Source organism: Diospyros lotus, chromosome 10, assembly GCF_014633365.1.
Source record: "Diospyros lotus cultivar Yz01 chromosome 10, ASM1463336v1, whole genome shotgun sequence".
NCBI classification, from domain to species: Eukaryota; Viridiplantae; Streptophyta; class Magnoliopsida; order Ericales; family Ebenaceae; genus Diospyros; species Diospyros lotus.
The window spans coordinates 8,303,715-8,315,842 of NC_068347.1; the positions used below are offsets into that span (position 1 = coordinate 8,303,715).

Sequence of the window (12,128 nt, forward strand, 5' to 3'; positions counted from 1 at the left end):
TAAGAAGCAATAAATTTTATTTTCAACAAGTCTTTCAAGCATTTGATCAATAAAAGGTAGAGGAAAGTGATCTTTTCTAGTGGCGTTATTTAACTTTCTATAACAATACAAACACGCCACCGTGTGACTATTCTAATAGGAATCAATTCATTATTTCCATTTTTAACCACAGTCATACCGCCCTTCTTTGGTACTACTTGAATCGAACTCACCTAACTGCTATAAAAAATAGAATAGATAATTCCAGCATCAAGCCATTTAATAATTTCAGCCCTAACAACTTCTTGCATGTTTGGATTTAATCTTCTTTGATGTTCAATAGATGGCTTAAAATTATCTTCCATTAAGATCTTATGCATGCAAAATGAAGGACTAGTACCTTTGATATCCACAATAGACCAACCTAAAGCTCTAATATGCCTTCTTAATACATTCAAAAGTTCTTCTTCCTCTTCTTTTGTCAAATGTGCATAAATAATAACAGGAGTAGTATAAGACTTTCCTAGGAATACATACCTCAAATGTGATAGTAACGGTTTTAATTCAAGCTTAGGAGATACCTTAATAGAAGGTCGAGATTCTTTCCTTAGCTGCTCAAAAGCCTTTTTTTCATCTTCACTGAATTGATCAATTCCATTGGGCTTTATAATAGTGTTTTACACATGTTCCAGTTCCTAAATGTCACTACTTTCAATAGTCAATAGTTCTTCATCTAATGGCTCATGCAAACTATCAACATATTCATCCACAAAATGATCAAGAACACCAATTCTTAAACAAGAGTCATCATCATTCAATTATTTAGAAGCTTGAAAAACATTAAAATTCACCTTTTCTAACCTTATTCTCAAAGTTAACTTACCTTGTTCAAGATCAATTAATGCTCTACCTGTTGCAAGGAATAGTCTTCCTAAAATCAATGGTATTTCCCTATCTTCTTCCATTTCAAGTACAATAAAATCCACAGGAAAAATAAATTTAGCAACTTTAACAAGGACAACTTCTATCATTCCAATGGGATGTTTAGTAGACCTGTTAGCAAGTTGCAACGAAACAAAAGTATGCTTAATTTCACTAAGGCCTAGCTTTTTAAACAAAGAATATGGCATCAAATTTATGCCAGCACCTAGATCACAAAGAGCTTTATTAAATTCACAATTTCCAATAATGCATGGTATAGTAAAACTCCCTAGATCTTTCAATTTATGAGGCATCTTGTTTTGGATAATGGCATTGCATTCCTCAATAAGCATCTTGTTTCATTCTCATCTAGTCGCCTTTTCTTTGATAGAATTTCCTTCAAGAACTTTGCATAACTTGGCATTTGAGTTAATGCATCTGCAAAAGGAATGTTAATATGCAATTTTTTAAACACATTAAGGAATTTGAGAAAATCCTTATCTTCATTTTGCTTTTACAATCTTTAAGGGAAGGGAACATCATTCTTCATATTTTTAACCTACCTTGCATCTTTCTCTTCTTTTCGCTACTTTTCTTCCGGCACTGTTTTTCACTTTGGTATCCACTTTGTTGTTTCAGTCAACTGTTGATCTTCAAATCTTAACTTTTCTGATTCAATCACATTTCAATCGCTATCGCTGATGGCCTAATCGACTATTTCTAGAAAATTATGTCCAGCTTCTTCTTTTGGTTTAGCTTCTTCTTCTTCATCTTGCCCCACTTGCCTTCCACTTCTCAATTTTATTTCTTTGCACTGCCCTTTTGGATTTTTTTTTGTTTTGCTTGGCAGCGTTCCTTGAGCTCTATTATTCACCATATTAGCTATTTGGCCAATTTGCATTTCTAGATTTCTGATGATAGCTTGTTGATTTTAAAACATAATGTTTGTCTTGGCCATATAATCTAAAGTTGTCTTAGCCATGGTAGGCACTAAATCTTCCAATGAAGGCTTCTTTTCCTGCTGTTGGAATCCTGTTCGAGGCTTCAACACATTCTGATTATTGGACCATGAAAAGTTAGGGTGATTCCTCCATCCTGGATTATAAGTGTTTGCATTGGGATTGAATTCTCTTCCTCCTTGATTAGCCACATAGTTGACTTGCTCAGATGGTTGACATACAAAAGATATCCTTGCTTAACACTTATTAATGACATGAGGACCTGCGCAAATCTCACATACCTGCACACAAGATTGAATAGAGTTAATATTTAACTGGTCGATTTTTTTAAAAATATTTTCTACCTTTGCATTCAATGTTGTCATCGCATCAATCTCATGTTCTCCAACTGTTCTTCTTGGCATAGATCTTTTAGATTACCATTGAGAGCTATTGTTGGCCATCTCTTCAAGAAGGTTATAAGCTTCATCAGTCTCTTTTCCCATTAAAGCTCCTCCTGCAGTTGCATCAATAGTAATCCTAGTGTTATGATTTAAAACATTATAAAATATTTGAACCACTAACCACTTTGGAAGCCCATGATGAGGACATCTTCTTAACAACTCTTTAAATCGCTCCTATGCTTCATATAAATTCTCCATGTCTGCCTGCATGAAATTGGTTATATCATTCCTCATCTTTGCAATTTTTGCAGGTGGAAAGAATTTATTGAGAAATTTATGTGTCAAATCATCCTATGTTGTAATGGACCCTGCAAGCAAAGAGTTCAACCAATACTTAGCTTTATCTCTTAATGAAAAAGGAAATAGCCTAAGTCTAACCACATCATTAGAGACACCATTTTGCTTAAAAGTATCACAAATCTCCAAAAAATTAGCCATGTGAGCATTGGGGTCATCGTTCGGTAACCTGCTAAACTGAACAAAGATTTGAATCATTTGAATAATAGCTGACTTAATCTCAAAATTATTTGCCCCTATGGTTGGTCTGGTGATGCTGGAGGGTGTTCCTTGAACAGAGGGCATATCGTAATCCCTTAAAGCTCTAGCTTGCCCATTCCTTTGCTCCACAATTTCGTCTCACGTGTTTTGTTGAGATGAACTTGTTTTTTTTTTTTTTTTCTCACTTTTGATTTTCCTTAACTTCTTTATTGTACGTTCGATTTCTAAATCGAGAGGAACTTCAGTCTTATCAGAATGTACCATACACCAATGTGTCCTACAAAGAAGAAATAGAATATCACAACGGTTACAAACTTAATTTTTTTAATTTTTAATTATTTACTTATTATTATTTTTTTTTTAACACTCAAAAATACAAATAAAAGTGCAGTAAAAAGAGAACACAAAGGTGAAGACAAACAATTAAAAGCAATTAGTGTCTAAACTAATATTCAAGTTAATTAGTATTGATATTAATATCAATCCCCAGCAATGGTGCCAAAAACTTGTTAGGCTAATTCGGAAGCGTACAAATCGCATACTGAATGAGTAGAGTGTCGATCCCATGAGGATTGGATTAATTACCAAAATTAGATTAACTTTAATATTATTTAGACTATAAAAAGAGATGAATTTGAATAAATTAAAATAATGAAAACTAAAATTAAACACAAATTTAAAAATAACTTAACTTGGGTAAAATGGAGGCAACTAGGGTGTTTCGAATCCACTTATTAATCCATCTTAATTTTTAATCAATTAGGTTTCTATCAATTCAATGGGGGGTGAATATCTAAATTAGTTGGCTTCTTTCCCAAGATTTAATAACCTAATTAAATCTCAATTTGTTAACAAATAACCTATTTCTCAATAGTTATAACGAACCAAAATTCATTGTTAAGTTTCAATTCATTATCCCTCATAAGATTCAAGTATCAAATCCCTTATCAGCTATCTATCTTATGAAATTTATTACTTCAACTTGTTATGAAAATCACCTCTCGGTCTCAAATCATAATACAAAATGAATTAAACGATAGTTAAATCACTCAATCGCATCGAGACTAAGTAATAAATAATTGAAATCACGATAGAAAACCCAATCAACAAAAATCAAGCATTCATAACAAGCTTCATCTCAAACTCTAGTTAAATAAAATTAGTTCATAATGGCACTAATAAAAAAAAAAAAAAAATAGAAGTTGAAAGAAAAATAGGAGTTCCCTGCCTAGATCTCTTCCAGATTTGGGATGTTGGATCTACTCCTTGGGCCCTGACTGTTGTGCGCTACTTGATTTCCTCCAATGTGCTTGCAGCTTCTTCACTATGCATTTCTCTTGCTTCCGCCACACTAGCCTCCAATCTCCAATTTTCGCCCAAGTCTTTGCTTTTCCTCACATGCCCGGCTTAAAGCCTTTGTTAATTCTTTATATATTATTATATATATATATATATATGGAGCCCTAGCCCAAATCTCACATTCATGCCATCTTCAGGCCACTTTATAACATATATAAATAATATAATATATAATATAAAATATAATATTTAATTTACTATCAGTTATATTATAATATTATTTATTTTTAATGTTTATTTTTATATTTATATTATAATATTAATTTTAAAATTAACTTTATAATATCTTTTTTTTTTTCCTTTTTATGCCTAAATCTTCGAAATAATATCATTTGCTAGGTTCCTAGAAAAAGAGATTAAAATAATGTAAAATCTATATAAACACATATTTTATGTAGGAAAAATAGCATAAGGTTAAGATGAAAAATAGATAAAAATATGCATACAATTAAGTTCTATCAGATCACAATATGAGAGACCCTAACTATATACTCACCTCTATTTCCAATGACTTGTAGTGCCAACATGAGAATGTTCCTAGTGCTGCAAGCATGTTTTAGAGTCTTAAGGACCTTTATAGTAAGCATAGTCGGACAACTCGATATGAGATATCGAAGAAGCATTTTCGAGCTAGGATGGTTGAAGGGTCTGATGTGGGAGCCCATGTCATCAACATGATCATTTGGATTGGTCAGTTAGATATCTTGGAATTCCCTATGGATCCTCATCTCCGTATTGATCTGATCTTTTAATCGTTGCTAGATTTATTTTCTTCTTTTATCACTTATTTTTATATGAATAAAATTGAGTGTTCCCTCCTAGAGTTGTTAAACATGTTAACAACGACCCAATCACAAATGAAGGTTAAAGGCAAAGAAGGGGTTCTTGTTGTTGCATCATCTTTTTCCCAGAGGAAACTTAAATCTAAGAAGAAGAAGAAGAGAAATGTTCTCGGAGCATGGAATGATGGAGGAAAGGCAGAGTTTAAGGGTAAGGAGGTCATGGGCAAGGGTACCTGCTCCTTTTGTCAGAAGAAGTGACATTAGAAGAGAAATTGCCCTGACTACCTCATAAGCTTAAAGGTTAAGAGACAGAAAGGTCAAGGTACTTCTTTTTTGTGTGTTATTGAGACTAATCTTACGATTAGTCAGTATCCTATTTCTTGGATTGTTGATTTTGGTGCTACATCTCATATTTGTTTGTTTGCGAAGGATCTCAATTGGAGTAGGATGCTTGGGAAGCGTGAAGTGGTCCTAAAGGTTGGGAATGGGGCAAGTGTTGTTGCGTTAGCAATAGGCACTACTTCCATACATTTACCTTCTAGACATGTGTTGGTTTTATATAACTGTTTACACATACCTAATGCTATAAGAAATGTTTTGTCTATTCCTAAGCTTGTACAATAGAATTATGAATTCTTTTTTTCCAACAATTGTTGTTACGTACATTATGGTAATGTGTGTGGGGGCAAAGTTGTAATGGTAAATGGTCTCCATGAAGAAAAAAATGCATAGTGGTATAAGTAAGATTAAAAATTTTATGTGTATCAAACATACATAGTGGAAGTAATAAACACACGCCATACACAGCTTGTAATAAATAAATACTTGATATCTGATGTCATGTTAGATACAAAAACCGTTTTTGCATCGAGATGGAATCCACCTCACGTCGTGCTGGTCCTAGTCCGTCCACACCTAATGTGCTACCTGGTACTACTTCGTGCACGTCTTCCCGTGCTAGATTGAGGATTTCGTACCATCAGTACCTGTGTGTCTTTTCCCCGCATGACACTCACACCCAAATTAATTTTTGAAGTAAAACAAAGGAAGATAATAGAAGTAGAGAATATAGAGAGCAGAAGAAGCCAAGCTCGATCTTTTCTGTAATCTCAAATTGCCTTCTTTACACATGAATTGTGTTAAACTTAAGGGAAAATAAATATGATTTTAACAATAACAAAAATATTTTTTTGATATCAATGTATTTTATTAGCCTCTTGTGAAGTAAAAATCTTATTTTTTCGTGTCTATGTATCTTAGGTCGACTGATGTTTAGTCTAAGTCGATTGAAATGAGGCAAAATGTTTGAATCTTTTCCTATGTCATTTAGGTCGACCTAGCCTTCGACCAAAGTTTTGGTTTTGGCTATTGGACAAATTTAGTCGACCGAAGTTATGCCTTAGGTAGATCGAAGTTGGCTAGAATATTGGCTTCTTGACTTAGGTCGATTAATCCTTTGACCAAAGTTGGGCATTAGTCTACTAGATGACTTAGGTTGACCGAAGTGGAAACTGTAGTTGACCGAAGTACAACAGTCATTTGGGATTATACTTTGGTATATGCATCTTTTTTTTTTTTTTGCACGCCAAGGGTATTTTTTTTATAATATGTTTTTACCTTGTATTTCAAAATCATAGCCTGATTTCCCCATGAAAAAGGTAAAATTTCTTTTTAAGAAAAAGGTGCTTTAACTTAACTGTTTGCAGATTCTGATTTATTGTCTAACTCTCAAGCTCTTTTGTCTTAAAAAGCTTATGGTTAATCTTACTATCAGGTTATCTCATTGACTTTCTCAAGTTTATCTTTTTGTACAAAATACTTTTTTGATATGTTTGTAAACCATGATACCAACAAATGCTAATATGTTTTAGTTGCAACCTGAAAAATTGAAGAAATTTTTTGAATTTCAAAATATCATTTGTTCCTTTATGTAACAGCTAGTTATCTAAAGATGGCTATATAAAGGGTGAGTTTGAAAGCTTCAATGAACAAGGAACAAACTATTGATAGAGCATTAAAACAAGAGTGAGAAAGTTCAAGTGTTGGAAGTATGCTGGCTGTGGAATTCTCAAATTGCTAGTGACTTGTTTGAATTGTCTCTAATTGTAAGTTTATTATTTTTACTCACTTGTTGTGTGGGGGGATTGTATTTGCTAGTAGTGTGCTAGTGGTTGTTCTTGCTTAGACAAGAGATTATATGTTGTTCTCCTTAGTGGAACCTCAAGCTTAGTCTTGAGAGAGAGTAGGCTTTTTAAAATAGCTAAATCTCTATAAAATTCTCTTGTTCTTTTGGTTAATTGATTTAAATTTTCATATTATTGCTCAATCACATTTTATTAAGATTACAAAAATTAAGAGTTTTTAACAAGAGCTAAAATTATTAATTTTCAAAAAACTAAATTCACTCCCCTTTTGGGTATTTTTCTAGGAAACAATTGGTATCAGAGCAAGTATGCGTTTGAGGTAGTAGGATATGTCCAAGGAATCACGAGAATTCAAGAATAAAAATATAATTTCAGAGAGGTTCAGGAAAATATGTGATTTCTTAAAAATATTGGAAAGTTGTATAGGGGTTGAAAAAAAACGTAAGAAACCTCTTCTTAAGGACATATGGGATCAAAATAAGGAATTGCATAAATAGCCAAAGTCTTAAATAGTTCAGGGATCAAAGTACAGATATGTGAAACTTCAGGCCAAAGTGTGATTCTTAGAAACCCGCAACAGGGTCGCTGGGGAAATGAACCGACTAAACCGATAGTTGGAGGTAATCATGAGGCACACATATTGAGGAGATAAGAATGGCAGGTGGTAACAAGTAATTGGCTCGAGATTTCTATAAATAGACCAAGGTTTACATTGGCTTTCAAAGTAAGTTTTGAGCCAAAATTATGTTGGGTTGAGGGGTTGTAAGGAAAGGAATAATTTCTTAAGCAAGAGGGGAAGGTTCTGCAAGAAAAACTAGTGAGATTAGTGAAGAAACGAGGGAGAAACATGCTTCATTGAAAAATTCAAAGATTCACTAGAATCTGGGCCTAAATTACAGGAAGATAATGAGGTAAGTTCGATTAAAGTTTATATTCCAGTAGAGGGGAGATACAGGAGCATGTAGGAAAAATAAGAGATCGAATCGGAGTTAAAACGAGAGAGATATGGCCAAAACATTAAGAGGTTGTTGCGTCATTGCTGAAGAAGACAGTGGCACGTGCAATACACATGTCGGGGAAGGCTATGCGTGGCAACGCGTGGGCACCCTTCCTAGGGCGCGTCCCAACTCCTTTTCCCTTGAAATTTTGTAGAAAAATAAATAAGTTCAAGTAGAACAATATTATGTAAAAATATTTAATATTTGAATTGCAGAAACTGGTATTTTCTACAGGAAACCGTCGGATCCACTATTAAGAGGCAAGCTCCTAACTCTCTTATGGATTCTAAGTTATTTCTTCTTTCGATTTCGGTTGTAAGCTCTTCTTGCACTATCCTCTTCAATATTGAATAGTCTATTTCGTTTTATTTATTTGGCCTGTAACGTTAAATTCAGTTGAGCCACGCTTGTAATCTCAACGAGGGTCTCGAATCGCCCTCAAGTTCCAAAGGAATGACATGTTATTGTTAGGGTCAACTAACGCAAGGATTTGTGTCTCCTTGCGAATGGAATGGTATGTGTAGGTTTATGGGTGTTTAAAGACGTGAGGTGCAAAGCTACTAGTTATCGACTGCTAGGTCACGACAGTCGATCGTTGGATGTATGGGAGCCAACTATTGGTCGTTAGGAGAGCTGGTACTGCCAGTCACCCACTATGACTTTGTGCATATCATGGTATTATTGTGACATTAGGGATTGGGTTGCATTCATTATTGGGGGACATGCCTTGTGTGTGGGGGAGAAATGTGAGCATTGGCATAACTCAGTTAGCCAATGAGCACCGACTTGGGTATAATAGGCGAGCATATGCATTAAGAGCCTTTTTCCTATATGAGTTCCTATGTGGGCATAGCATGGCCTAATGCTTGGTTTATGGGGGCCTTATTATCACGTTTATGCTTCAAAAACCATTGCATTTCTTATATGTTGCATGGTATGGTGAGCAAGAGTGGTTATGGGGATGAGACCCACACCAGCTATATGTTATGATGATGAGCTGTGTATGATGGCAAGAGATGTTATGACGATGAGCTAGCAGGTTTGTATGTAGGGACTTGGGCGTTAATGTATGCATCTTATGTGGGCCCCAAGGTCCTTATATGTGCAATTTACTTTATGTTTATGCATTTGGGATTGACGCTTGCACTATACATTGCATGTAATTGCATTGGCATGAAATGCATGTGGTATAGGGAAAGCTCTATCCTTACCCTATCACCTTTATTCCATTATGCTTACTGAGCCTTACGACTCACGTTTACTTGTGTCATTCCAAGTAAGAGAAATCCATCGAGAGATGGTGAGCTAGACGGTGCTCGAGGCAGGGGTTTAGACTTGTACAGAGCAGTCCCAACCATAAGGTCTTGGTGTTGTCATCTTGCTACAGATATTGTAATAGGGTAGCAAGCATGTTAGCCTCAGTGTTGTTTAATGTAACTTACCCAGATGTATGCTTAAGAATGAGTTAAGTAGGTTGTGAGACAATGGCAAAGCTCTATTGTGAGAAATGTGTATGCTAGTCGTGGTAATGTCATTAAGACTCTGGAAGATGCCAACCATTTTAATGCTTCCCCTTGAATTCCTCAGTCAGGGTGTCCAAGGAAGAAGTCGCCATGAGTTTTTGGTAACCGTGCTGGCATCAGGTCCCTGGGAAAAAATATATAAATATTAATTATAAAAATTAAGAGGTTACAAGTTGCTTGGGGGATGCACGTTATTCAGGGCAACGTTCTTGCTCGGGGTAAGATTGACCTTCTTTAGCGAAATGCTGTGACTACCCAGGAGAGTTTTGTTGAGTAGGTTGAACTCGTTAAGATCTGACTTCATATGTTCCACGCATTTGTTTTGACTATTCTCCTTTGTGTGAAGTTTCCATGGTCGATTGAGTGCGTGCCATTACATTTCTTGTCCTTATCCCACAAACATAGTGCAAGTTATTGTTGTCAAAATACAATAATTAAATTTATAATCTTGGGAGGCTAGACGCTGTGAAGGTAGAGCACGACTGAAGCACAAGAAGATCAACATTGCGGATGAAGTCCTCCAAGAGTTTTAAGGATTGTCCTTAAAGAGTTATAGTGAAAGTCTTCAAGGAGTTGTAAGGAGGGTCTTTAGGGAGTTGTCTCAAAGAGTTAGAAATGATCCTAAGTAGTTGACCCGAGTAAGATATTTGTATTGGAGAAGATTTTGTCGAGAGAAGAGGTGATTCTACAAGACTGGAACACAATTAGGAGGCACGTGGGAAAGTGTCCCGCATAGACCCTCTGATACTTAAGTCAGTCTACATGTTAAAAAAGTAGGTAAATCTCAAGCAAATTAAATCAAGAAATGTAGTTATTGCCCAAGTTTAATTTGAGTTCAGATCCTTAATGCAGCATTAGAGCCTAAAATAAATGTAGTTATTTCCTATTTATACCTTGAAATGGGGAGGTAGGGACAAGTGGTTGGACACGTGTCACCATCTCTTTGACCATGCATGGAAAGTGAATTAGTCCAATGAGTTAAGCATGAATTAGGTCAATTTTCCTATTAAAGCATATGTAATATCATATTGAAGAAGGTTACAAAAAATGGACCTAACATGGGCTTGTGCGAGACAAGTCTTAAAAATGAAATTGCTTGGGACAGTGTCACGAATAGAAGACTGCGCAGGACAGTACCCCGGTAGGCATTCACCAGGACACTGTCCCGCATATAATTTCCCCTGGATAAAGTCCCGGGGTTAATTGCATGTGTAATTATTTAAGTTGGTCCTAGTGACTTAAGGTTTATCATCAAATACTAACGATAATGGCTCAAGAATGGATAAATCTATCGTTCAGAAAAAAAAAAAAAAAAAGAAGATGTTTTGGTGTTGTGAAATTCTATTAGTAATGTGAATTGTCAAAATATATTTTATATATTTTATTTTAAAAAATTAATTTTATTAATAATATTTAAATTCATAACCTTCACATTATAATAAACTTAATTTTGCCAATGTGTCAAAATTTTCTTTGATTAAATTTTACTTAAAATAATAAAAATAAACCATAAGTGCTAATCACCATCCAATCTTCATTTGATTTTTTTTCCTAATTAGTAAACAAGAAAAACTCACACATACAGCTAATACACCCAAATATATATATATATATATATAGTCTTAGTATTTGGCTACGAAACAGCGTATGCATGCTTCCTTCATCATTAACACGGAAGCCTTATATTATTGGATTACAGAATTCAACATTGGCGGTCATATTATAACATTAGCATTGTTTTATTTAAGTCAAGTCTCCTCTTAAAATGTTAAGTCGTCGAAAATGGGAATTAAATATTATAAGTTATGTTTTCAGGGTAGTTGAAGTCTTTGAATTATCAAATTTTATATACACAATTGATTGTGTATATAAAGCTCGTTTGGCATCTTGAGCCTAACCCCAGGCCAGAAGGCATCATCTCATTTGATTTGATTTGATTAACTTGGTTCCACAATGGCACCTCCCAAACAAGGAGTGAATGCCAAGAACGGAAATAATGTCTTTCGGGGTAAGGCGACTCAGAGAACGAGATACGGCGCAAACAGCTCCGGAGCTCCCGATCAAGAGATAAATGTGGATCATGGAAAAAACATCTTTGAAGGAGATTTCTCTCAGGAAGCTGAAGAAATCGCCGGCGGCGGCGGAGGCAACAATCCCTATCAGCCGACTATTATTATTATGCCCCCTGATAATAGAAGGCCTGATCCAACGCCAAATCCAGGGCCAAGACCTAATCCAGGCGGCTTGCCTGGCCATACGCCAGGTCAAAGCACGGTTTCAGTGCCTGGAGCAGGAATGCAAACGGTTTGTCCAGCCTGTGGAATCATTTGGGCTAGGAATAATTCCATGGCTAATTACCAGACGCTGTTAAGAGGAGGCCATGTATACTCCTAAGTCCTAAGTCCCAATCTATAATTTATATATTATGTATGTATCCTTGGTCGGTCTTGAATAATGCATGTCCTAAGTCCTAATCTACTATGTGTGTACTATGCTTCCATGTATGGAGGAGCCCTTTGATT

The 12,128-nt window shown here is 35.2% G+C and overlaps 1 non-coding gene across 1 annotated transcript; it reads left to right on the top strand.

Moving 5' to 3' along the window:
• Positions 1–2,432: 2,432 nt before the first annotated feature.
• Positions 2,433–2,539, top strand: LOC127812384 (small nucleolar RNA R71). Its single transcript, XR_008025888.1, has one exon. It is a non-coding gene; the product is annotated as a small nucleolar RNA R71 (small nucleolar RNA).
• Positions 2,540–12,128: the final 9,589 nt, after the last annotated feature.